This window comes from Beta vulgaris, chromosome 5 (assembly GCF_026745355.1).
Source record: "Beta vulgaris subsp. vulgaris cultivar EL10 chromosome 5, EL10.2, whole genome shotgun sequence".
NCBI classification, from domain to species: Eukaryota; Viridiplantae; Streptophyta; class Magnoliopsida; order Caryophyllales; family Amaranthaceae; genus Beta; species Beta vulgaris.
Window position 1 is genome coordinate 51,660,506 of NC_079206.1, and position 13,024 is coordinate 51,673,529.

At 35.7% G+C, this 13,024-nt stretch overlaps 1 long non-coding RNA gene across 2 annotated transcripts in view; it reads right to left on the bottom strand.

Moving 5' to 3' along the window:
- Positions 1–3,731: 3,731 nt before the first annotated feature.
- Positions 3,732–13,024, bottom strand: part of LOC130591624 (uncharacterized) — a 53,913-nt gene continuing 44,620 nt past the window's right edge. The window contains exon 4 of one of the 2 annotated variants that reach the window (XR_008969551.1): positions 3,732–4,965. This is a non-coding gene — a long non-coding RNA (uncharacterized LOC130591624). The remainder of the gene's footprint in view (positions 4,966–13,024) is intronic. The other variant, XR_008969550.1, reaches the window with a different exon arrangement.

Consider the following 13,024-nt stretch of genomic DNA (forward strand, 5'->3'; position numbering starts at 1 on the left):
CTGAGCCCATTTTGGGAAGGTTCACAATATTTATTTCAAGCTAAGCCTCTAACCAATTATCATTGACCAAAGCCTTGTCCAGCTTTTCAAAGATTGGGTTTCTCATTGATTTATTAGTCCAGGTGAAATGAAGACCAGAACTTTTCAATTCAGTTAATCCACAATCATATATACAAGCATTAAAGGCCATACAACAATTAATCTTAGTTGGGTTGCCACCTAATTTTTTACTTTGGTTGCAAACTTCATTAAAATCACCTATTACTAACTAAGGCATATCAATATCCTCAGACATGTCTTTGAGTTTATCCCAAGTGAATTTCCTACGCTTATACTCAGTACCAGCATAGATACGAGACAAAACAAACGAGAAATTTTTAGGAATTACCTGAACCACACCATGTAGTGTATGGGAATCTTTTCCAATGGCTGAGTAGTTCACCCTTATAGAGTCCTATAGCAAAAGGAGTCCACCTGAGAACCTTATAGGCTCCGAGTAATCCCGCTAGTCATAGGGAAGGGAGGAATGATAGATTGGGTGTTAAGACCCGAGGTACGAGTTTCGGTAAGAAGGAAAAGGACAGGATTATGTTGATCAATTATACGAGGAAGGTTTAGCTTGAAGCTTAGGTGAGCAATTCCCCTCGTATTCCACGCCACAATATACATATTATTGGGGATTGTTTGGGATTGGATGGGATGCCCTTTGATCTCACTCTCTTTCAGTGATCTCACCTTCTTCATATGATCTCACTTGCTCTTTCTACGGGTGAGAAAAATTGAATATATCAGGTAATCTCCCCCCATTTCCTGTTTTTCTATGGAGATTTTGATCTCCAACTGGGATATATCCCCTAGCGTCTCCAGCAAGTCCTCTTTTTACTGCTGTGGAATGAATGACTCTGAGATTCAAAGAGTGAAGAATGTTTCTGGTTTCCCTGGCCTAGATGTTCTATGCCATTTAGATATCTAGGTGTCCCTATATGCTCGAAGAAAATCAATTCAGCTCATCAGTGTGATGTATTGATTGAAAAGATGATTAGCAGGATTAAAACTTGGAGTTCTAGGAATCTCTCATACATGTCCAGAGTTCAGCTCATCAATAGTGTTTTGATGAGTATACACCAATATTGGGCTCAGGTATATATACTTCCAAAGAGAATCTTATCTGAGATTGTAAAAGTCTGTAGATCGTTCCTTTGGAGTGGCCATTCTTATTCTTCTAAACCAGGGCTGGTTGCTTGGAATGATTTATGCTGTGCAAAGAAGATGGGTGGTTTAGGCATTCGAGATATTTTTCTGTGGAACACTGCTAACATGGGTAGATATGTCTGGGCTCTTGCTGCCAAAAAAGACAATGCATGGATAAGGTGGGTGGATGCTTTTTATATTCATGATCAAACCTGGTGGGATTATGTTCCTAAACAAGGAGCATCATGGTATTGGAAAAAGATTTGTGCCACTAGAGACAGGCTGAAGCTGGTGTTCACAATAGAGAAGCTAAAAAATATGCCTATCTACTCTGTTAAACTGGTCTATAACAAGCTAATTCAACAACAGCAGCAGGTGTCTTGGTGTAACTTCACTTGGAATAGGCTGACTTTGCCTAAGCATAGGTTTATAAGCTGGTTGGTTATGAAGAATAGATTGCAGACAGTTGAAAAGTTGAGCAAGATAGGTGTCTGTATGAGTGATCAATGCCTTCTGTGTGGGACAAATATTAAAAATTATCCTCATTTATTGTTCGAGTGCCGCTCTAGTAAGACATGTTTGAAGGCTATGTTATGATGGCTGCAGATCAAGTGTAATGCTACTGATCTTGGAAAGATTATCAGATGGCTTCATCACAGTAAGCTATCTAAATTCAGGCGAAATGTGGGATATGCTGCTATTGCTGCTACTGTCTATAGCATATGGCAATGTAGAAACGAAAGTTTTTGGTATCAAAAACTTCCTTTGCTTCATCATGTAATTAGAAAATTACAGTATGTAATTAAAAGTAGAGTGATAGCAATACTTCCTGAGAAAATTTCTCAGCGAGATAGATTTTGGATTGAGGAGCTAGTAATTGTATAGTTGCTCCTGTTGGGCCTTAGTTAGGCTTGTTTGGTTGTAAATCTGGTTTTTGGTCATAATACATCTATTCTTACTTAGCAAAAACAAAAGTCAATGAATAGATGTATCTCGATCGAGGTCATCGACTGAGGATCCAGACAATACAGAAGTTCGTCCTGTGTATGGATGTCATCGTCGCTGCTTGACATGCTTCTCACCCAAGATTTGAAGGCTTTTGCTGCTACTAGAAAGTATCCTTGCAGAACTTATAAATTTGGGAGATGAGTAAGAATTAATTCTCCTCCTCCGGATCTTCCATTAGCAGATCCACATACGGTAGATCTACTATTTGTGGGTTAATTATAAAATTCTGATGCACTGAGGGGTCACTTTGATCATGGATAATTGAGTATGGGCAAGAAACACTCTCTTTATAGGGTCTACTTCCAAGAACTTCCAAGTGGGTTTCTTGAAATATTGAAGGATTGGAGGGGAAGTAATGTGGTATTTGATGAGGATGGTTATTGGGGAGAGATGGACAGAATTTGGAAGTCGTGGTGTTCTGGCTCCATGGATGGAGGAGGAAAGGAATGCTAGAATTAGGTTTGAAGATTTGAGGGGGACACAAGATGGGAGTCATCAGGCCAGGGGGGAATAGAAATAGAACTTCGAGAAAAAGGCCTGAGGCCCAAATGTTAGGGTGAGGAGAAAGGGAGAGGGAGGTTTTGGTTAGTGTAAAGGCCTAATAAAATATTAATAATTTAGGGGACCAAATTTAGGCTGATCAGGAAAGAACTTTTCGCAGGGTTTACCCCTATTTTGGGTCCCCTAGTGGAAGATGCGGCGAACGACCCCGACGACACCAAAAGAGAAACATGCATCTCCTTCTTCTTCCATTCAACTCTTTTTCTTCTTACGATTCCTCTTTTTCCCTAAATTATGTTTTTCCTTTCGAGACAGAGGGGTTCTCTTCTCAACTTCCATAATGGAGACAATGCTTCCCTCTTACCCAGATAGTGTGACCCCTGAAGCTTCACCCACATCTTTCTGCGTCTGGAATGCCTACGAGGACTTCAGATTGGGATTTTCAATGTTTATCTTAAGCTTTGGGCACCCTTCTTTTAGATGACTCATAACTGAACATTAGGAGCACCAGGCAAGAGGAACCTCCTAGATCACTCTTTGGGGAACATTCCCCAACCAAACCCTCTCTTTAAGAGGTAAGGAGGCATTAACCATAATTAGGGTTCTAGAAACCGCATTTGTTGATTCCTTCCTCTAGCTTTAAGGTCAGCTGAGATGAAGGTTCCCAATTTATTCCATATCTTTTGTAGGAATTCAGAAGTATAAAATTCCACTGGAAGCTCAGAAAATTGAGCCCAAACAGGCACCTTGGAAATGCGAGCCAAGGAGGGCTTGAAACCAGAATGTCAGCCTTGCACCCAAATAAAACATGAGTTAACAAACCAGGGGCCTTTTTCCAAAAATTTTGCTCTAGCCTCCGGAGATTTCGTAACTTGCCTACGGCAGACCTCAAATAATCGAAAGAAAAGGAACCTAGCTCCGAGAGCTTTCAGGATGATACTCGACTCCCAGGTGGAAACAAGAGGAAGAAGACCTTTCATCAATGGGGATGAAAACATCTAGGTCAGGGTCAAATGATACAGGGGGGAATGAAGGTAGAGGGCTTTAAGGTTTAGAGAGGGCAAAGAAAGGGAGATGGCGGGGGAGGGCTAGGACGACGGGGGTGGAGAAATGACAGACGAGTATGCACTAGTACATAAAAGGCAATTTGCGTCGGATGTGAGGCGCCTATTTGCGTCGGACTATGGTGCAACGCCAAAGCCCTCGACGCAAATGACTCAAAAACGATCTGTGTCGTATGCGGAAACGACGCAGATGGTTCAGCTATTTACGTCGCACCTTTATACGGTACGACACAAGTGGTTCCCCCTTGCCCAACATAGAGCGATAATGTGCGTCGCACATTACCTAGGGTGCGACGCAGATAAGTGATTTGCGTCGCACCTTGGGCTACGTGCGACGCAAATTTCAATTTTTTTTAAAAAAATTTTTTTTATTGGGGAAGAAAAATTGATTTTATGAACAGAATGAGGCTCTGTGCAAACGCAATCGTATTTGTAATAATAAATTACTGAAAATAAAGAAAAAGAGATAAATTACAACTCCACAACAATATTATTTTGATTCTGCACATAATTTATTACTGTTACTATCAAAAAATGTATTACAAACTAATCGAATGAGAGAAAAAAAATATGTAAAATAAATATAAATAAAATACATTTTGCAGTAAAAAAAAGATGTAAAACCAAAACTGAATCTAGAATCATGAGAAATAATCTTGAAGAGGAAGAAGGCTTTGAGAACATGGCTTCGATAACAAGGCTTCGAGATCTGAAAACGAAAAAAAGGAATTTCAGAAGAGAAAATTTACAAGAAAATCCTAAATCTGAAAAATAAATCCTAGACTAGGATAAATACCATAAAAAAAAAAAAAAAAAATCAGATTTAATAAAAACGAAATAAAAAACTTAAATATTTAGATCTAACATACAAAAAAACGAAATTAAAAAAATAAACCTAAAAAAACAAAATCAGATCTAACATACAAGAATGAAATTGCACTAAATATATTTAAAAAAAACCTAAATCGCCAAAATCAGAGCGAGGAATTTTCGTTCTTTCTTCAAATCTCGTTCTTCTTGAATTTTCGTTCTTGAATTTGAGAAAACAGTAGCGGCGAATTCGGACTCGTCGGCAAAAAAAGGATGCTGAAGATTCGATGCTTGTCGGGTCTTCGATGCTGAAGATTCGCTCGCCGGAATTACAGTTGAGTGAGGGAGAAATTAAACGACTGAAGATTTGATGCTTGTCGGGTCTTCGATGCTGAGAGATGATGAGAGTTGATGATGATGAGATTTAAGAGAAATTATCACAAACAATGAAGATCTTATTCAAACATAAACAAAAGTGAAAATAACAATAATTTAGTGGGCGAAAATTGAAAATCGAAACTAAAAATTACCTGGGACAAGAAGAAGAAGATTTGAGTGTGACGGAGGAGAATTACAGTTGAGTGAGAGAGAGGGGGAGAGAGAGAGGGAGAGAGAGAGGGAGAGAGAGAGAGAGAGAGAGATGAAACGGCTGAAACGGCTGGAGATGAGTGAGGAATTAGGTTAAGTGAGGGAGAGGGACGCGTTTTTAGGGTTTGAGTTTATGGGCCCAATGTGCGTCGGATGGTGGACACGGTGCGACGCACATTAGGCTCAATCCCCCAAACTGAGAAGCTCAGTATGCGTCGCACGCGGAGCTGGGTGCGACGCACCAGGGGCGGAGCCAGCAGGGGGGACACGGGGACAAGTGTCCCCCCACTTTGGGAAAAACAATTCAGACTTTTAATATTATTTTTTTGAAAAAAAGCAGGCAGGAGGCGAACAGTGAAGAGAAGACTGAAGAGAGAGAAAACAAAAGAAAGACCCCAAAACACAGAGTGAAAACCCTCACACTCTCTCTCTCTCCTCCGCAGACTCACAGTCTCACGCCATTAACAACCATCTTCATCTTCATCGTAAACAATTTTTTTCATGTTGCAATTGCATTCAACACATCTTCATCTTCATCTTCCTCACTTCACTCGTTTTCTACTTTCTAGAATTTTCTCTCTCCTCTCCTTCATCAATGGCTGACGCCGCCGCTGCAACTACCACCACAACCGGCACCTCCACCTCCGTCTGCGTCGATGACGCCAAACTCCCAGCAAGTCCGGTCGCCGCGCCGAAGTGAGTTGTTCTAAAGTCTAAACCCTAAGTTTTAATTTCATTTTTTCAGGCACTATTTGTAGTTGTAGTATAAATTGACTTGTGAATTGTTATTGTTATCATTGTTTGGTTGTGTTTGGTTGAATACTTGAACTGATTCGTTCTTGTTCATGATTTGTGGATTCATGTTTTAGGTTTATTTGGTTTGTAATTTGTAAATTGTAAATAGTATGAGATTATTTGGAATTGGGCTGATAATATATTTAAAATTGGAGTTTGGTTTGATAATGTAGTTGATTCATGATTATCAATTTAATTAGGAAATGTCAAGTAATTCACATTCACCTAATTCAAAAAAGTCCAAACTAAGGGAAAACAACCCGAAGGATGCATTTGTAATTTTCATTTTTACTTTATGTATTTTTTTTTTTCATTTCTATTTGGATTGTAAGACTAAGCATTTTGGATTTTCGGATGTAAAATGTTAAGTATTAAACAATATGAGTTGTAGTGTTTTTTCCCAAAAAATTTCATCCAAATACTCGACGTCCGTATTTTGTCCCCCCACTTTGAGAATCCTGGCTCCGCCACTGCGACGCACAAAGGTAATTTGCGTCGCACTTACATACGGTGCGACGCATATTGCTCGTATGCTGATATGAATATTGATGTTTTGCGTCGAGTGCTCTTTGTCATGCGACACACAAAGGTAATTTGCGTCACTTCCGTGTCTGTGCGACGCAAATCTGGGGACGCAAATCATCCTTTTTCTACTAGTGATGATTTCACCGCCGGGGGTACTAAGGTGGATGCAAACGGGGGTTGGGGGTGGCGGAGAAAATGTTCACCCACGTCCCCTTCTCTCTCTCTCAGTACACTCATTTTCTTATCCGAGTAAAAAAAAAAAGAAGTATATATGAGAGCAAGAAAGTAGTTGATAAACTGGCTTAATTTATGCCATCTGGAAGGCAAGGGATGAAGTTACTAGAACAAGATCTTCAAATGGAACTGAGTGTTGCTATGTGGAGTGATATTATTTGTAGTTCTAATACTTTGAAAAACTGATAAGTAGTCTGATGTTATTGTTGGATATCAATGGTTAATTAAGTGGTAGTGTTGATAAGTAGGAGACTTTTTGTTTGATTTTTCTTTGATGTTGTTTCACATCCAAAGTAGCTACAAGGAGCTTTCACAAATCATAAACATATATACCCAGGATAATTTGCCAAGTATGCGCCCTTTCTAATCTTGTAATTATGAAGTTTCTTTGGATAATAAAGCTACCTAATCATTACCAAAGAGAAGATAAAGATAATTTTTATCGTGCAAAGCTTTGTTTTTTGTTGAACATTATTGTGCATAAAGCTTGATAAATCTTTCTTCATGCCTTTTTCCTACAAAGGCATAAAGCTTGATAAGTATATGTTTTTCCTACAAACATGCCTTTGTCCTGTTCAAGCAACTTCAACCAATAATCGCCACGTCGATTGTGAACATAATCCCCCACTACTTATATTTGGCACTTATTTACATATTCTATTTTAGTTATTAAATCATTCCTCTAATTTTCGACTCACCTTTCCTTCTTTTTGAGGTTTTTTTTTTCTCACAATCTAGAAAACATGAATTAATATTTCATATGTTTTGATTACATAAAATAAAATTACATTTTTTAAATGTACACGTTGAAACGAGTCTAATAAAAACGAAGGGAATACGCCAAAATTCTTTCTTTCTTATATTATTAAGCCAAGATTTAAGTTTTTCTTTTTTGTTTGAATGAGTCATACTTCTCTTAGGCTAGGATTTTACACTACCTTGTGGAGATAGCTATATTTACTTACTGGGTATATTAGCCATACACAACAGATAAACTTAAAACAAATGTTGCTACGAAGCTAAGGATACAGTGCATTTTCTTTAACTTACAAATATCGAGTTTAAGGTCTAATTAGGCGAGATAAATTCCAATAAACTTAATAAAAAGTTTTGATAAGTTCTAAGACCTCATAGGGTGAGTTGCAATAAAACTGATAAGCTCAAATTAATTTCATAGTAAATTTAACAAAATTAAGGTGAATAGAACACACACTAAGTTAGAGTATACTAACTATTATTAGTGTTTTTGAAAAAAAAAATTTGAGGGTAAACTATCAAGTGAGTAGCTAGATGAAGTTTTTATGCGATTTACCCATGCATCTAACTGATATGCAGTTGTTAACCAGGCAGGTAATCATCAACAATATATATGCAACTTCAAATATGAATATATTCAATGAAAACCAAAAAAGAGAAGATATTTTTGAGACAATCTATTCTGTTTAAAGTAGTTCATGACTTCATATTACCAATATATGATATGGTATTACTGTGCGCAAATTAAGGGCATGAGAAAGATTCATTTAAGGCAGAAGGATGAAGTGACAATGATGTACGAACGATAAAGGCAGTCTGATCTAATCTACAGGGGTGGATAAGGACCCTTTGCTTTGGGAGGGTTAAGGCCTAAGGAGATAGTGAAAGAACGGCATGCATAAATAGTAAAATTTGTAGGGCGTAAAGGGGTGAACATGGAAGGCATAATGCACAAAAGGCTTAGCTTTTAGAATATAATAATATAGATAAATTACTTATTTGACAATAACAACAATAAAAACACATATACATAGACGAGACAGAAGACATAAGTGGAAAGCACTAGCTAAGTAGGGTATGAAAATATTGTGGTGTAGAGAATTACAAGTACAAGCAACATAACCCAACATTTCTTCCTTTTCCTCCAATTGACAAAATTGAATAATGGTAGTTTTGAGTGAGATTCATTAACCCCATTTCCCAGCTTCTTTTTAACTTGTTTCTTCCTTCTCTTTTTGGAAAATAAGTTCAATTAATAAGCTTTTTTTAATTTTTATGATGTCCGGTAACATATTTTATCATTAATATTTTGAGATACATACGCTATTAAAAGTTACAAAAAGTAAATATTATATATTTGATTAGGGTTCTGGTATGTTTAGGATATACAGGAAGCCAATCAGCCATAATCTAAGTATAATAGGTTTAGGTCACTAGATCATTAATCTTCTCTTATTGACGTAGGATACAAGAACTTTTTATAGTTGGAATTGAAGAAGGGCTGCATGATTGTTTAATATTCTCTTCAAGTTGTAGTGATTAATTGTTTGAGAGGATAAAGAAACCTAATCCAATTAGAGGGATCATACTTTATCTCGTGGATAACTGTGTATTCATTGTAACTACATTAACTAATAAGACATTTTTTGTCCATAACTAACAAAAATAGTAACATCAGGTTAACGACGACTATGATACCATTGAAGCACATTTCATTGTCAGGACTATGACACATAACTTTTTAAAAGTAGAGGTACAATAAAAACAATCCGTCTTGTGTGGACCCGGTTCACATTAAAAATAGACTGGACCAGGCCTAGACACGTGTCACTATAAACTAGTCACTCCCGCTTTTCAAAATTAGTGCGATTTTCTCTCTCTTCAGTATGATTTTCTCGCCCTAAATTTTTAACAAAAGCAATTGTTCAGAATAAACATACACTATATCATTTTAAAATACACTATCATGTCAAACACTACTATAACGATCGATTATGATAATTTTGTGTAATATACAAATAACTATACTATAACATTTTAAAATACAATATATTACGTCAAAACACACTATATCATGCAACACTATCATGTCAAAAAACACAGCAAAACACTATCATGTCAAATTACACTATATCATTTCAAAATACACTATATCGTGTCAATTTACACTATAACATGCTATCATGCCAAAAAACTCAGCAAAACACTATGATTTTAAAATACACTATATCATTTCAAAATACACTATATTATTTTAAAAATACACTATCAGGAGAGTGAAGTTATCATAGGAGAGTGAAGTTATCAGGAGAGAGAAAAGAGCGGAAGACTGAACGCAGCAAAAACGAAAAATTGTAATCATTAAAACTCACGTGAGATGGACAATAAGGTATACACTAAGTTAGTGTACACCGAATTCATATTAGTTTTTTTACCGTAAAAAAATTTAAAAACAAAGAATACATCATATATAGCAAAACCTAAGGAGAATTTCAACATTAGTTCCCCCGGAGGTTTAGCCTAATCCATGTTTAATTTAGTGTCCTCATCGCATCTTTTCTTAATCCAACTTTAGTTCCCTAAAATTACGAAAACAATGCTACTTTAGTGTAGGGCTGGCAATCAGGTGGGGTTGGATCAGTTTTAAGTTGACCTGATTTATATTTCAGGTCATTTATCCCTGACCCAAACCCGGCCTGATTTATATTTCAGGTCGAAAGCCTCAACCTAAACCCGACCTTATATTTTTCGAATTGACCCGAAACCAACCCAAAATGACCTGAAATAAAAATCTAAATATTCAATGACAAAAAACTACCAACTTAATTAAAAAAGGTATTTTACATGTAGCATGTTTAAGTTTCAACATTCAAAGCCGGAATTTCAGCTTGAAGTGAGTTGGGCTTGGCCCAAGCTTATAACCTAACCGGCTAAGGGCTAACCTAACATAATATAATTTATTTTTAAATCAGTTCATTTTGGGTTACTATCAGGTTCAAATGGTCAACCTGAACCTAACCCATTATATTTTCAGGGCGGGTTGGGTCGATCCATTTTTTTTTCAGGTCGAAAATCTCAAATCAAACCCGAAATTTTCATGTCATTTTCAGATCAGGTTATCAGGTTGGGTCAGTTTTTGCCAGTCTTACTTTAGTGGCTTGAGGGCTAATAATGCTAAATTTCCTACAATGTCAGGTTCACAGTTCAATAATATTTAATGTGTTAGAATCATCTTTTCACTGTATTAATCATTAGAACACAATAAAAAAATTTATTGGCAAGTGTTTTGAAGTTAAGATTATTTGTGTTCCAATGAAATGATACAATGAGCACATGATTTTGACTTATTACAATATTAAAGGGGACACTCGACTATAACGAATATATAACACTTTCAGTCCTCGCATCATTAAAATTGGATTGTTTTGTAACCTCAAGATACTAAAGTTGAAATATATAAAGCTCGCTCAGAATACTAAACTTGAATTAGGTTAGACCTCGAGGCATTGATGTTATATTATGTGAATATCAGGATACTAAACTTAGATTAGACAAGCAACAGGGCACTAAAGTTTGGAATTCTTTCCAGAACTTAACATACATGCCATTGAAATGAGGGAAGGGAACCCAAGTACCCAACAATATATTCAATTAGAAAATCCTAATGGAGAGAGAGAGATGGATAGACATTAAACAACCTAGATAGATACCATTATAGCTGTAACTTCACTAGTTGTGATCAGAGAGAGTATGTGTGTGAGATGAAATGAGGGGCTGTTCACCCCTTTTTAATGAAAATGACCTTCAGGAATTCGTAAGGCCCTCATCTACAGTCCAAAGAAGGCTTTACTTTCTATTTCAATGGCAGGCCGAATTTTTGTCTTCACAATATAGCCCTCGCACTAGGGCTAAATCAAGCACATCCATATACTTGTCATACTCGAGTTTAAGAGAAGATTATATTACATGTAAATTTTTGCGGAATTCGATACTTACGATTTGTTTGGTAGTCACTTAATAATTTGCGGTTATAAGAATGAATTTTAAGTGTCAGGTTACAAAGGAAGTACACTGAAAATCTTCATGAGGACAATTTCAACCCCACAAGTTTGCGTTTTTTCTTTATAGGGAAGCAATCTCATTCCTAAGCTTGTATTTTTTTTTCTTCAAGAGGAAGCAATTTTCATTACCACTCATTACCAACTACAAGGTGGTATTAGATGAAAATGAAAATTCAAGAAGAGAAATAGACACTTTAGGATAATGGATAAATTAGCATTACCATGAAACGAACAATGATTTTCTTCACAAATTTACAGACAAATTCATTCCCATTACCACCATTCATAACCAACTATCAAATAGGCGGTAAGGATAACAAGAAATAAGGAAGAAACTGCAAAAAAAGAGAAATAAGGAAATAACAAGCTCATCTTCAAATTATTCCTATCTTTTACATTTGGTGCAGTTGTATAGAAAAGCAGTAAAATATACTAAAGCGGTTAAATATTTACACTTCGTATATGCCATACTGAATAAGTGAATATCACAAGGTCTCCCAAACCAACCTTAAACCATTAGTATATATATATGTTCATATTAAAAATTATGGAAAATCAATATCATGAAAATACATATTATTAAAATAAATCTATCTCATATATTAATGGATAAGCTTATAAACTCTTACCCTAAAGGTTAAATAACAAATATAATAAGTAAAAAAAAAACAAATGAGTATATATAATTTGAAGTGCAGTAGATTTTGTTGAATATATTATTGACTTGAAATATTCAGACTGTCTTGTGTAATTATGACTTGTATATGTCTAGATTATTGCTAATTACTCCCTTTGCTATTTTTACCTGCTAAATTTTTCATAAATGATTGTTTTTTTACAACTTGCTACATTGTTTCAACTTTCGTTATCTGGAGACTTGATCCACCAAAAAGTAATAATTTTTTATTTTGTTTTGTATTTTTTCTAGCAATAATTTTTTTTTTACTACTTTTCCCTTCAAAAAGTAAGACTATCCCACTTCATTCAATATTTAAAGGGTCAAAAAGTATACCAAAACAGATTAAAATTAAAGAGACATTCTCCTCAAAACTAGTAAAAACAATAATGTAGTAAGAAACAAAGGGGTATATGAAATAATTAAATCACATGTTGATCAACGAAACATTTGCAGCTCCAAAGAATTTATGAATTACTCTCCGTCTATATTTAATTACTACATATACTTTTGTAGAGTCTTTAAGACGTGCTTTTGACCATGAATATCTCTTTTTTCAGCAAAGTAAAAATCATAAAAAAAATTTGATATTATAAATCTACATATCGAAAACAAAAATATAGCAAGTAAAAAAAAAGAAGAAGAGGGAGTATGTGAAATAATTAAATCACATGTTGATCAAAGAAACATTTTTCTTTATAGGGAAGCAATCTCACCTCTAAGCTTGTATTTTTTTCTCCAAGGAGATACAATTTTCATTACCACTCATTACTAGCTACAAGGTGGTATTACATGAGAATGATAATTCAAGAAAA